Source organism: Lissotriton vulgaris, chromosome 9 (assembly GCF_964263255.1).
Source record: "Lissotriton vulgaris chromosome 9, aLisVul1.2, whole genome shotgun sequence".
Lineage (NCBI taxonomy): Eukaryota > Metazoa > Chordata > Amphibia > Caudata > Salamandridae > Lissotriton > Lissotriton vulgaris.
Window position 1 is genome coordinate 209,132,655 of NC_141697.1, and position 14,196 is coordinate 209,146,850.

Here is a 14,196-nt window from a genome sequence, read left to right on the forward strand (position 1 = left end):
GTCCCATTTATACCGGCGCCATTTTGGGCGAGGCCGGGCAGGTCCAAGATATAGTCAAAATGTCTCCACCAACCATCGGCCAGACCAGAACCCCTTTCGGCCCTTTATGCTACAAGATGGTGTCTTCCATTCAGAAAATATTGTTGGCAGCATTTTGAAAGGAAACAGAAACAGCCGTTCTCCTAGTGAGTTTCACATTGTTACATTTAGGAAGAATGTTGAAGAGTAGTATGTGGAAAATCTGAAGCCATTTTTCTACAAACTCTCAATCAGACTTGGATGGAAAAAAAAAACCTGAAGAATGTACAAACTGAAAACCAATTTTTGTCTGTATAGCATCAACAGTAACGCTTGAGTCAGCTTTGTGTCAAGCCGCCATTTTCATTCACTCAATAGCGTCCCCCTACACACATTCAGGGACCTGGTCGTGTCTTCAGATGAAACGGATTGTAGGAAAAGAAGCAGAAAGGAAAAGGAAAAAAGTTCCGCTGGACACCACCTTGGGCAATAGTGAAGCTGCAAAAGGTGCAAATAAGCTTCAGACAGTCTTCAACTTACTCTGATTCTTATAATAAACTTCAGATAGTCTTACAAGCACTGCTCAGAACTCTCAACTGAGGCACTCAACATCCAGGACTTGCCATTCGGATCTTGGCGCCTTGTGCTGGTTCCGACCTATTCACACATCGGTCCACTACTGACATCACCTCATAAGCCAACGGGGCACCCCACGCCGACTTTCGGCGCAGCATTGTAGGATGGCCACACCAGTGTGGCAACTTGCTGGACACAACATCGGGGCCATCCAGATCTCGGCGCGTTCGACTCACTGTACCGCAACAGTGACCGCAACTCAGCTGGACACGCCGTCTTTCGGCGCAGCATTGTAGGATGGCCACACCAGTGCGGCAATTTGCTGGACACCACCTCGGTGCCATCCGGATCTCGGCGCGTTCGAGTCACTGTACCGCAACAGTGACCGCAATTCAGCTGGACACGCCGTCTTTCGGCGCAGCATTGTAGGATGGCCACACCAGTGCGGCAATTTGCTGGACACCACCTCGGTGACATCCGGATCTCGGCGCGTTCGAGTCACTGTACCGCAACAGTGACCGCAACTCAGCTGGACACGCCGTCTTTCGGCGCAGCATTGTAGGATGGCCACACCAGTGCGGCAATTTGCTGGACACCACCTCGGTGCCATCCGGATCTCGGCGCGTTGTGCTGCCTTCGGCCTATTCGCACATCGGTCCGCTACTGACGCCGCCTCACGTGCCAACGGATTTTCTACGCTTTTTGTAGCCCTATGCCGCATAACAGGTCATGTGACTTGTTTATAAAACTTTTCATTGGTTCATTTTACTTTTGGTTTCCTAAAGATGGAAGGCTTGGTCATATGACCTGAAAATAACACTTTTCATTGGTTTAGAACATTTTTTTTTCCCAAACGATGAAAGCCCCACCTTGTTTCTGGATCATTCAGACTGAAGCTGGCGTCAGCATGAGAGCACCACCATCTCGTGGCTCCGTCGTGGTCATTCCGCGAGCAATCATGGCAGCCGCTCCCCACCGGAAGCCTGCGGGAGTCGGGGGCCCCCAAGACTTTTGTAGAATCTTCACGGCTGAGGGGACGCTTTTCGAGAATGGAGCCCAAGCCCTAGCAGGCAAGCGTCCGAGTTCCAAGGTGTCCCAGGGCCATTTCAGTGGACCAGGCCCAAAACCGAGGAGCCGTCCGCCATTTTAAGAGCCATGTGGCAGCCGCCTATCGCTGCACTGCAAGAGTGGAAGCAACTCAACAACATGGTGAGCGAGACGCTGTAGCCGCAAGAGCGAACGCAACTCAGCTAGATGGCCGCCACCTGGGGAGGCCCATTCACGCCGCCTCCCCCACCCCCGGGCCGCCGCACGCCAATTTTCGGAGCAGCATTGTAGGATACCAAAACCAGTGCGGCAGTTTACTGGACATCACCTGGGTGCCTGTCGTACATGTTGTGTCAGCCATGTGACACTGGACACAGTCCCATCAACATCTCAACGCGTTCTGCTGCCTTGGGACTATTCGCACAACAGACCGCTACTGACGAGGCCTCCCCCCGCACCACCCGGGACGCCCCACGCTGTTTTTCTGTGCTGCATTGTAGGATCCCAAAACCAGTGCGCCACCCAGGCGACATCACCTGGGTGCCGTCCAGAACTCTGCACGTTGTGCTGCCTTGGGACTATTCGCACAAAAGACAGCTTCTAACCATTGTTGCTTTTTGTGTTGAAAAATGTTTAAATGTTTTTAGTTTTTGTTCCGTTCGTTATAGTTAATAGTTAATAAAGTTTTATAATCTTACTTTGTTGGAGTGTTATCTATTTTTTTTAAAACGGGTGAATGGGGCCTTGAATCGGGTTATTGTCATGTGTGGGCTTTGGAAGTGTGCTGCTGCAGGATCGGACATTTCAAACTCAAATGCACGTTCTTTTTCTTACCTTTCCGAAGCATGGAGCGCAATAGCAGGCAGAGAAAGGGTGATGCACGTATTGAACACTACCTGACCTGGCAAGTTGCTGGCAGTGCCCCCCCCCGCCCGCTCCTGAAAGAGGACACACACACACCGCCGCCCCGAGTACTTCACAAATCTTTAAAAGACCATGCGCTTGTTCATGAGGCTTAAATGGTTTATCACCTCTTCTAGAACCCCTGCATCGACCCTCTGACGTTTCCTGGAAAAATTACCATGTAACACAATACCAAGCCCTGTCAGCTGAAACCCCCAAGGAATCGTGGGGCATATTATCAAGGGGGTTTATCTCCGCTTTTTTGGCTTTAAAAGCCAAGAAAGCGGATATAAAAATATCTCCCTATTACCAAGCTGTCGCTAACACCAGTTAGTGACAGCTAAAAGGAGATAGCGACCATCTTGGGCCCCGCTTTGCATGTCAGTGATACTTATCACTAATGACATGCAAAGTGGCGTGCCAAGATGTTAGCGACTGGAAACAGTCCCTAACATCGCTATCTTCTATTACCAACTTTTGGAGATATTCGCGCTAAGCGCGAATATCTCCAAAATCTAACACCTGCCCTGAGCAGTTCTTAGCCATGTTATCCAATGGGAGGTGGATAACATGGCTAAGAGCATTTGCTCGATAATACATGAATATCGCTGACTTTTCTGCGATAATAGCAAGGTTTATCTGCGATAAAAATCGCCGATGTGCGGCGATAATTTTTGTCTCTAAACAAGTTAGAGACAAAAATTATCGCTAGTTGTTCGTAATATGCCCCCGGGTTTTTGCTTGCAGAAATCGGGAGGCGGGAGACTAGCACTGAAATCAGTAGTCACACGCCTGAATTGGGAGGGTTGGCATGTCTGAATTCTCTACAGCTGGGGCCATAAACTAAGTCCGCAGGGGTAGGTGATAGCCTAGGTCCGGCCTGGACAATCGGACACAGAGGAAGAGGAGTGTCAGAGGGTGCGGTAGTGAATAGGGTGAAAGAGAGGTGTCGGGAGGGCACAGGGTGTGATTCTCAGAGAAGAGCAGCGCAGATGGGGGGAAGTATATGGCCCATGCATGAGAGAGAGAGCGGGGATGACCAGTGCGTGGGGGAGATGCTTGCGAGGGTGGGGAGCCATGCTGAGGATCGGCGGCGTGCAGAGAGTGGGCCTGGTCAAGGCATCTAAAATGGCTGCCGTGCACGACAAAATTGTGGCATTGGACAAAAAGGCAAGATGGCGCAGACAATGTTTTTCAATAAGGATTCATTTATAACAAAATATTTACTCGCAGTGACAAAATGGTGGTCAACACTTCCTGATTTCCATCGAATCGAACGTTAACAAACGTCACGCAGCAAAAAAAAAAAAAAAACGCTCACGCACAGAGCAGTTTTTAACCATGTTATCCAATGGAAGGTGGATAACACGGCTAAGAGCATTTGCTGGATAATGCATGAATATCGCTGACTTTTCAACGATACTCATGCATTGTGGCCGATGTGCGGCGATAATTTTTGTCTCTAAACAATTAAAACGAAGCACAAAATGGCGAATTCCCGTTTCGCTACCAGTTTGCGGCCCAGTTCGCGGCCCGTGAAGCGCTTCTACCGTGAAAAATCATTTTTTTTTCTTTTCCCCACGGGACCCTTTAATAACCCCAACAACATTCCTAGGGGGTCAAGAGGGGGATACCTTGCCCCCTTTCATTAAATTCCCCTTTCGTTTTTCACCTCTTCTTCTCTCTCGATCCTACCGAGAGACAAGATGGCGGCCGCTCCGGACTGTCACGCAGCAAAAAAAAAAAAAGCTCACGCACAGCCACTGGAAGAGATGTATCAACATATATCAGCCTCCTCAGCCACCCTCAGGAAACATAGGGGATTAGGATACGTCTCCCGCACCCCCTTATACCTAATAATTTAATTAACGAAGCACAAAATGGCGAATTCCCGTTTCGCTACCAGTTTGCGGCCCAGTTCGCGGCCCGTGAAGCGCTTCTACCGTGAAAAATCTTTTTTTTTTTCTTTTCCCCACGGGACCCTTTAATAACCCCAACAACATTCCTAGGGGGTCAAGAGGGGGATACCTTGCTCCCTTTCATTAAATTCCCCTTTCGTTTTTCACCTCTTCTTCTCTCTCGATCCTACCGAGAGACAAGATGGCGGCCGCTCCGGACTGTTTAGAATGTTGACAGACACCGGAGAGCCAATCAGCTTTCTGCGCGCAAAGTTCCGAAACGCGAAAAGTAAGCGAACCGGATCGCTGCCCGGAGCGCTGTTACAGATATATATTTTGATTTAAAGGTTAATTTCTCAAAATTCACTGAAGCACATATATTGAGACCTAGCAAAGGCACATCGGGCTAACAGTCCCTACAATTTTGCCAAGTTTCGTGCAAATCCATTCAGCCGTTCGAGCTAAAAGTGAGTCCAACCGCCCTATGGAAAACTCAATGTAAAAAACACGTTTTGGGACCCCCCTTTTTTCTCAGCCCCCCCTTGACGAAACCCCACCAAATTTTTAGGGGCTGCTCAGAAACAAAATGTGCCATTTTCCTGAAAATTTCAGCCGATTCCGTCCACAAACGCCAAAGTTATTAGACATAGAATTTTCAGAAATGCCATAGGGAATTAATCCTAACTATATATACCTACTGGCGATAGCCAGTAGGTAATATATATATATATATATATATATATATATATATATATATATATATATATATATATATATATATATATATATATATATATATAAACCACTGCAGCGGTTGTAACACAATTGTATAACCTCCTGTGAAACAAGGCAGTTCAGTCACACAATGAAGTTCAGCTAACCAGAGACTCTATAAATTTAAGCACAGAAGAAAATGTAAAGATACTCCAAAATATGAGAATCTCTAAAGACACAAAATGGCAGGATCAACTTTCCCTCAAATAATTGAAAAATGAAAGTTCAAAAAAAGTATTGGAGTGAACAATAAGATAGGAGCCATTAAAATTATCAGTCATGTGCTGCAAAACTATAATCCACAGAGACAAATTGCTGAGGTAAAAAAAGCTCCTGGGTCATGAAAAGCAAAGTATCCTTTAGGGGTCAAGCCAAAAAAAACAACTATTTGTAGTGAGAGATCAAAAAGGGAAATATGAGGCACCAAGTAGAAAAACCATAGTATTTGAGGCAAAAAACTGACAGAAGTGCCTATGAAACAAAGGAACACGGCCACGGCCATGTTAATGAGAAGGAATCCACTGGACTGCCATGGGCAAAAAAACAACAAGGAGTTATATAGAACTCCAGCGACTCACCAAGCCATTAGGGAGGGATGCCATATTGTGTCTTCCCTCGGTGAGTGCTGGAGCGGTCTCTGGGTGAAACTCAAGGCCGCACCATATTTACAGAGATATGGTGCAGCCTTGAGCTTCCCCTTGCGATGGCGCTACACTTAAGAGTGTAGCGCCAACGCAGGCACCCTTGCACCATAGTGCAAGGGTGTCTGCGTGCAGAGGCGAATTGTTTATGTAAAGGAAGGTCCTCCTTTCTGCACATAAACAATCCTTAAATGCTATTTTGTCACTTTCATGTGTGCTGTTTAATGCAGCACACATGAAAGTCAAAAAATGGCATTTCTTTTAGATTGTTTATGTACAGGAAGGGGGACCAACATTAAGCCCATTAAGTGGCTTAACGCTGCTTGTAAATAAGGCTAAGCCCCTATCGCCACCACAACATCGGTAAAAGAGACGCTGTGGTAGTGATTGATAGTGGTGGTATTAGGAATGTGCAGCACATAACCCATCTTCAAGTTCATTTTTTTTCAACTGGGCAAATCAGACTTTTTCTGTTTGCTCATGACCCTCTGTAAATTCCAAAAACAATATCCAGTCGTGGATAAAAATACCAATATTTGCAAGTGTGTTTTATGCTCAATTATATATTTTATCAATGCCACTAATAATAAGTAGGAATTTGACTGTGGGAGTACCGTAGAAAGGCTTTCCCGTATACTACGAAATTAATGTTTAATGAAAATACTGTCCCACCTGGAAAACCAGCTTTAACAGTAGCCGACTCTCGTTCCGATTTTTTTTCTGACTCAGGGAGCATACCGACCATCCCTCTCCTTATCATACTTTCTCCTTCCCAACTCCCACCACCCCTCCATTAGCTTCAAACCCACCCTCAAGCCTGCACGTGCATTTATCACCTCAGAGCAAGCGGAAAGTGTACGTTTTTAGTGAAGTCTGTGTGAATGTATGACCTAAAACATTGGTCCCACACAGAAATTCCCCATTCAATGGGATTTTGCTCCTGATTGTATGGTACTCCGGCAAAATTATCACGTATAGAGCCGCATGCAGGTTTTACCTTCAACCCAGTACCATACAACCTACAATCAGGACCTATCAGCCTGATTCATCATTGGGCCGTTTTGCGAGTCTGAAATAGCGATTCATAAGGAATCGCTATTCCAGACTCGCAAAACGGTATTCATATAGGAATCTCAAAAAAAAATGCGATTCCTACACATTCCTTATTTGCGATTAGCAAATTGCCAATCGCAAATAAGGAATACTCCCCATTCATTCCTATGGGCCAAGATAGCAGGGGTGCCAGGGGTGTCCAAAGGACACCCTGTAGCCCCCCTTAAATGCACATTTGAACAGGTGTTGCGCGCACACATGTCCAAAGGACATGTGTGTGTGTAACATGCAAAAGAAAAGAATGCACTAAAGTGCTTTTTACTCTTTTTTCGCAATTTACCTCCAAGTCAGACTTGGTGGTAAATTGCGACCAAATATTGCATTTCGCAATTTCTAATTGGTTGATAAATTGCATTTAAGGAATCTCTATTAGAGATTCCTTAAATCCAATTCCTCGCAAATATGCGATTTCGGTAATAGCGATTTTTGCATTTGGGATGATGAATCCCAAATGCAAAAATCACACTCGCAAAGGGCCAGATTCTCAGAATCTGGCCCTTTGCGAGCGCTATTACCTTTGATGAATCAGGCTTTAAGTGTCTGATTTACATCCTAAATAGTTGTTTTGCAGTTGTCACAAATATCACATCACAAACTAATTAAAAGTGAAGTGTTACGATTTAAACACAAGTGTATCATTTGTTCGTGTTTCTTTTCACATATAATACACGTGAACTACATTCCACATCACGTTCCTACATCTTTTTGCATCGACAGATTTGAAGGTTGAAAATGCGTGCTGCCTCGCCTTGAGGCCCCCGCCACCCCAGGTGGCGCTAAATGGGCATGACACAATTAAGACAATTTAAAGAACAACCATAGCAGGAATCGTAAAACTCTTGTACCATTTGAATTGGAATGCACCCAGCTATTTAAATGCCATTCTGTTATTTTGGGTAATTAGCTCTATAATGCTTTCCAGAGAAACAAGTGCAATCACACTGACAGCCAGTAGCACTGCTTAAGAATTAGAAAATCAATCTTCTTGTCTGAGGGCTGCTCTTCACGGCTCCTCTGAGCACTGCAGACGCTTGCATCCTCGCTAGGTACACTCTGATCTGTCTGCGAATACTTCAGCTCTAACAGCATCATTGCTTCCGATTATGTCTATTCAGTCCTCTCAGACAAAGCTGAGCTATTTATTCCTGAAAGACTACTTTCACTCATGCCCTACAAAATGCTATATGTAGCTGCTCGAGTCCTCTGCAGTAGGCGCATGTACTATAGATTTGACATCTGACTGACTATATCGTGGGGCGTTCAAAAGAGAAAATTGAATGTTTGTCTTACAGGATATTTGTGCCATTGTTTAAATTAAATATGCTTTGTTTTAATTTAAAAATCATGTTACTCTTTAATCTTTTCGTTGCTGGATAGGAAAGTCTGCTGTTATTTCTTAAAAAGGCAAGACCTATCTCACATGAAGGTGCAGACTGTAATATAGCTTTCACGCCAGTGTGCTAATGGTGCTTTGCCACAGTCGCGCAAAAGGTGTAAGTCTCAGCCCCCCATGGTCATCACTCATGACATCACTGATGACACCATCCAGTGAATGTGTGTCTTTCTGAAATACCACCCCCTCAAAATTCCACCTTTCCACGCGCTCGGGAAAGAAAATACAAATAAGGTTGGTTCACCCACGGTGCAGCCTTATATTCGAATAGTAACATTTAAGCTCTGTTCAGTAGTCAAGGCATCATTTCATTACAGGATGCAACAAGAAACATCAACACTACCAAAATGAATATCCAATTCTACATTTAAAACATGTCACACTGCTTTTTCATACGTTTTGCTGGACACATTGTGGCATATGTACAAGCCCCTATTACCATAATACGTTTTGCTGGACACACCGGGGAATATCTACTAGCCCCTATCACCATCACAATGTCACTTGCTTGGTGATGATAGGGACCTCACCTTATTTACAAGGCAGCATTAAACCACTTAACGTGGCTTAACGCTGCCTTGTAAATAAAGCAACCTTTCACGCTATGCTTAGCATTAAGGGTGGGCAGTGGGTGTTGCGGTGGTCGATCCACTGCAATACCCATTGATTTTGATGCTGCCCCCTATTTACAAGGGCAGCATCAAAAGGAGGCAGCATTAAAATTAAGACAAGGGAATGACCGGTCTTAAGTTGGCGAAACGAGTAGAAATGCTTTCTTTCTCCTTGTTTTTGCTTTTTCCATGTGTGCTGCCTTGTGCAGCACACATGGATAAAGCAAAAAGCCTTAGATTGTTTATGTGCAGGAAGGTCCTCCTCCTGCACATAATCAATCTTTTAAAAAAACAAAAGACATTTTGTGACTTCCTTGTGTGCTGCTTTAAACAGCACACATGTACGTGACTAAATGGCAGGGACCTTACTGTACAGAAACAATCTTTCCCCTGCATGCAGACATCCTTGCACTAGGGTGAAAGGGTGCCTGCGTTGGCGCTACACTGTTGAGTGTAAACCAGCACAGGGAGAAATTCAAGTCCGCTCCATCTATATTCACGTAAATATGGTGCAGCATTGCGTTTCTGAAGTTGCTGAGTGCGGTGTTACACTATGACGGCTCATGCCTCAGTCCACCACTTCAGTTGTAAATATCCCCCATTGTGTCAGAAGGTCCCACACATGATACATCTCCCAGGAACTCTGCCTGGGGCATCCATGAACTATTTGCGAATAGCACATTGGGATAGCGGACATTAGTAAAAACATCACGACTTTCCCTCTATCCCAGATGGATAAAATGCTAGCTCATACCTAGGGCACTGCATAGCACACTGGCCTTGCCGGGATATCTGTCCACAGGTGAAGCCCCCGAAAGTTCCACCAAGACATCATGGGGTAGGGTAGGAGGGTGCAGGACCACCAACAGGTCAGTCTCCCCTTCTTTTCAAGTTCTTTTCAGGTCTCTTGTGTACTAACTGTCTGAATAGACCCGTGGATATTGTTGTTTTTGTATCCAGTCTCCACTCCTGCCAGTCCGGTGCCACACAAAAGTACACCCCACCCAGGAGCAGGCCAGTCAATAAGGGAGAACTGGCCATTCTCTGCATCATGCGTCCCCAGGAGGCTGGAAGGGTGGGCCAATTTGTAGCAGATGCTGAATATCGGCCTTGTAACAAAATCAGCAAGCAAGCATAATTTGCTCACTTATATTTCCAGCCTCCCGGGGCCAGCTAGTGCTTCACTCTTGCATCCCCTCTACTTCCCCCAAACTCCGATTTTAGTGGTCAGACTTGCTCACTATGCACTGTGTGGGGGCTGGTCAAACAAATTGGCCAGGGCTGCTTTGTGATCCCAGATCAGCCCTGCCAGTCACTGAGTTAAATTGTTGGATATTCTTATGTTTTCTGCTCCCAGGGACACCACCATAAGGTGAAGAGATCACTGTAAAACTCACCTTTCCCCTGCCATCACTGGCAGAGTTCGTCAATGTCCCCCAAGATAGTCTGAATGAAGGGCTCCTGACCCTTGAAGGACAAGTGAACCCTATTTCTATGGAACAACTCCACTCTGGATAACTGAAGTAAACAGTACAGTATCATGCCCAAAGAGGAACCCAACAGGATTGTTTGCATCGGGCCAGACTGACTGTAGCTTAACCTTGGATCAAAGGATTGCAGCATACGGTTGATGCTTCCTTATTGCAGAAAGAGCTAAAAATATTGTCCCTTGTACCCCCGCCTCCAAAGCAGGACCATATTGTTGCCTCTCTCATTGATGAGAATATTAGCTGTGGGAAGCCCACCCTCCACGAGTGCCTTCTGGGGGGGTTAAAAATGTTCTCCATTCTGAACCCCAATACCGACCCAGTGATGCTTGACTCCTGCATCCAGTTGGGCCCTCTTAAGACTGGATCTGCAAAAATGATCAGCTGCTCTGCGAATAAATAAATGACTACACGAGCACACATGCCCTGGCTCAACAACTGCGGAAAAAGACAAGAGATGATTGTTGCCTGAAGCTAGCAGTTCCGACTGCCGGAACCATAGCCCAGGAGAGGCCTAACATAAAGCTTGAAGCTTGATGACCTACATCTACCTACCCATTTTAGAATCAAACAATTTTATTCAGCAGGCACGTAGCAGTGAACACAGCTGGGCTGCCTACATCCACAGGCCGGCAGAGCGGAGTCAAATTGCACAGAACACAGTAACACAGCCATAGGGTCTACAACCCGGAGGGCGACCCGGCGGCAGTGGGCTAACAGCCAGGCGGTGAGTCCATGTAGGTAAGCGAGGCTGCTTTTTGTCAAAACCAGAAAGGAAAACAACCCGAAAGAAACCGACCCCTCCCGCCCCCCCCAATACCCAACCAACTCTAGCTTTCCCCCCCCCACCCCTCCCACCCTCTCCGCATCAGCATAGTTCAGAAAACCCTCAGAATCCCAGGGTCAGAGACCCCGTTGTTGACCTAAGACGACCTAGCAGCAATCATGCCATCATGCCACAGCCCCAGGCGGTTCCAAGGGAATAAGTTGTAAAATCTGGAGGAATTTGGGGCACGTGACCTCCCGCAAGTCCCGGGACAACAGGTGTATGAAGGGTGCCCAAAGCTTAGCATACGTGTCCCCTTTACCATCCACACACAGGGAAAGCCTCTCCATCCCCAGAAGCAGCCATAGGCGCCTAATCCAGTCCCTGGGGTCAGGGGCGTCCAGTGAGCGTCACTTCGAAAGGATCACCAGGCGCGCCGCCAGGAGCGCCAGCGCAATCTGTCTACCTCGAGGGGAGCGCAAGGGAAACGCCTTAGGGTGAGGGAGGCCCAGTAGTACATATTCCGGAGCCCTGGGAAAGATGATACCGAAAGCATTGTCTATGTCATCTAAAACTGCTTGCCAGTAGCGCACCAGCTTGGGACAGTGCCAGAGCAAATGGGAAAGAGTGCTTGTAGCGCCGCAGCCCCTCCAGCAAAGCTTCGAGCACTTGGGGTCCCACCCATGGAGCCTCGCCGGTGTGTGGTACCAATAAGTTACGATTTTGAAGGCCGCTTCCGCTCCCGCCACATTCGCCGCTGTGTGGTGCGCGCGATAGAAAATTTTCCCCATTCCTTACTCGTCAGGGGGCGGCCCAACTCCGTCTCCCAACGAACCTGTGCCTTGGAGCGCTGCGGGTGGTGGCGTTTCATAATGAAGGCGTACAGCTCGGAGATAAGCTTGCGATCGTCTTTCTTGAAGACCACCCAGTGTTCCAGAGGTGTCATTGGACGAGACATGTCCGCGATGTTATCAGGAAGCGTCACCCAATGCGCTACCTGCGAGTAGTGAAAGGCGTCAGCCACGGTCAGCTCAAAGTACTCCCGGCGCAAAGTGGTGAACGGTATCAGCCCCTCCGGCTGAAAGAGGTGACCCACTCTCTTACAGCTCAACTCCCTCCAACGCTGGAAGACCGGCGAGGCGCACCCGGGGGGGAAGTCCGGGTTGTCAACGATGGGCGTCAGTGGGGATGGGAAAGTGGTCCAGCCACGCCTGAGAGCTAGACGATCCCACACCGCCAGGGTCGGGGAGGTCACCGGGGAGGAGTAAAGGCCCCAGGACCTGTGCCTACGTGGGAGCCATAGCTCGCGCCAGATATTGCGCCCGGCCACAGTCTGGTCCATGAAGAGCCAGTGCTTGCTGGACAGCGGCCTATTCCATTCCAGAATGAAACGTAGGCACGCCGCCTGGTAGTACGCCTCCACGCACGGGAAGTTAAGGCCGCCGTCTTCGCGCGGTGCCATGAGGCGGTCAATAGCAATGCGAGGGTGCTTATGGTTCCACAAAAAAGTGGTCAGCAACCGCTGGAGCTTCCGTAGAGTTCCCGGGGGGGGGCGCAAAGGCAGCATCTGGAAGAGATAGAGGATGCGGGGAAGGATCGTCATTTTGATCGCCGCGTGGCTGCCCAACCAGGCCAGCTGCAGCCGGGACCAGTCTGAGACGGACTTAGCCGTTTGGTCAATGAGGAGCCTGTAGTTGAGAGCAACCGTTTGCGTGAGCGTGGGTGCCAGCTGGATCCCGAGGTACGGGATGGCCGACTGGACCCATTGGAATGTGAAATCGGCCCCGAGGTCCCGGACCTCCTCTCCCGGCACCGAGAGGTTCAGAATTTGGGACTTCGAGAAATTGACCTTGAAGCCGGCCACCAGGCCGAAGTCTTTCAGCTCCTGGGAGAGATGCCTCAGTGAGGAGCGCGGGTGTGTGAGGGATAGGATGACATCATCCGCATAGAGGCTCACCTTGTGCTCCTCTGCCCCAAAGCGCACCCCCTGTACGTCCGCATTGTCCCGGAGGCGTTGCGCAAAAGGCTCCATATAGAGCGCGAATAAGAGGGGCGAGAGAGGGCACCCCTGCCTCGTCCCCCGGGTAATCGGAAAATAATCCGACCGACAGCCGTTCACTCGAACAGCGGCTCGGGGGGAGGCGTAGAGGCAGCGGACCCAGCTAACAAACGAGTCCCCCAGCCCGAACTTACGCAGGACCGCAAACATGTACGACCGGTCAACACGGTCGAAAGCCTTCTCGGCGTCGATGGAGAGGAAGCATGCTTGCGTACGCGACCGGCGAATCAAGTCCATCAGATGCAGGAGGCGTTTGGTGTTCTCTCCGCCCTGACGCGTCGGAACAAAGCCCACCTGGTCGGGTTCAATGATACCGTCCATAAACGGGCTGAGGCGAGCGGCGAGGATGCCCGAAAATAACTTCATATCTATATTCAGGAGCGAAATGGGGCGGTAGGAGCCACACTCCTGGGCATCCTTGCCTGCCTTATGAATAACAGTGACCACGGCCTCGGCCATGGACGGCGTCACGTTCCCCGAGTCTCGGAAGGAGTTGAAGAGGCACGTCAGGAAGGGGGCCAGCGCGGGACAAAACTTTTTGTAGAAGGCAGCCGTAAAGCCGTCAGGGCCAGGCGACTTCGCCACCTTCAGGCGCGCAATCGCTGAGATGACCTCCTCAATGCGTATCTCGGCGTCTAGTGACGCAGCCGAGGTCTGCGACAGGGGAGTGATGTCACAAGACTCCAAGTATGCTTGCACCTTGTCCGGATCCGGGGGGTCAGCAGAGTAGAGAGCTTGGTAGAAGCGCTGGAAGCTGTTCGCCACGCGTGCGTCAGCCACCTGTACTACCCCATGTTCGTCCCTGACGGCTGACACCATCGTCTGTTGCGTTTGCGCCCTCAGGCGGTGCGCCAGCATCTTACCCCCTTTGTCGCCACTAAGATAAAATGTATGCCGCAGTCGGAGGAGT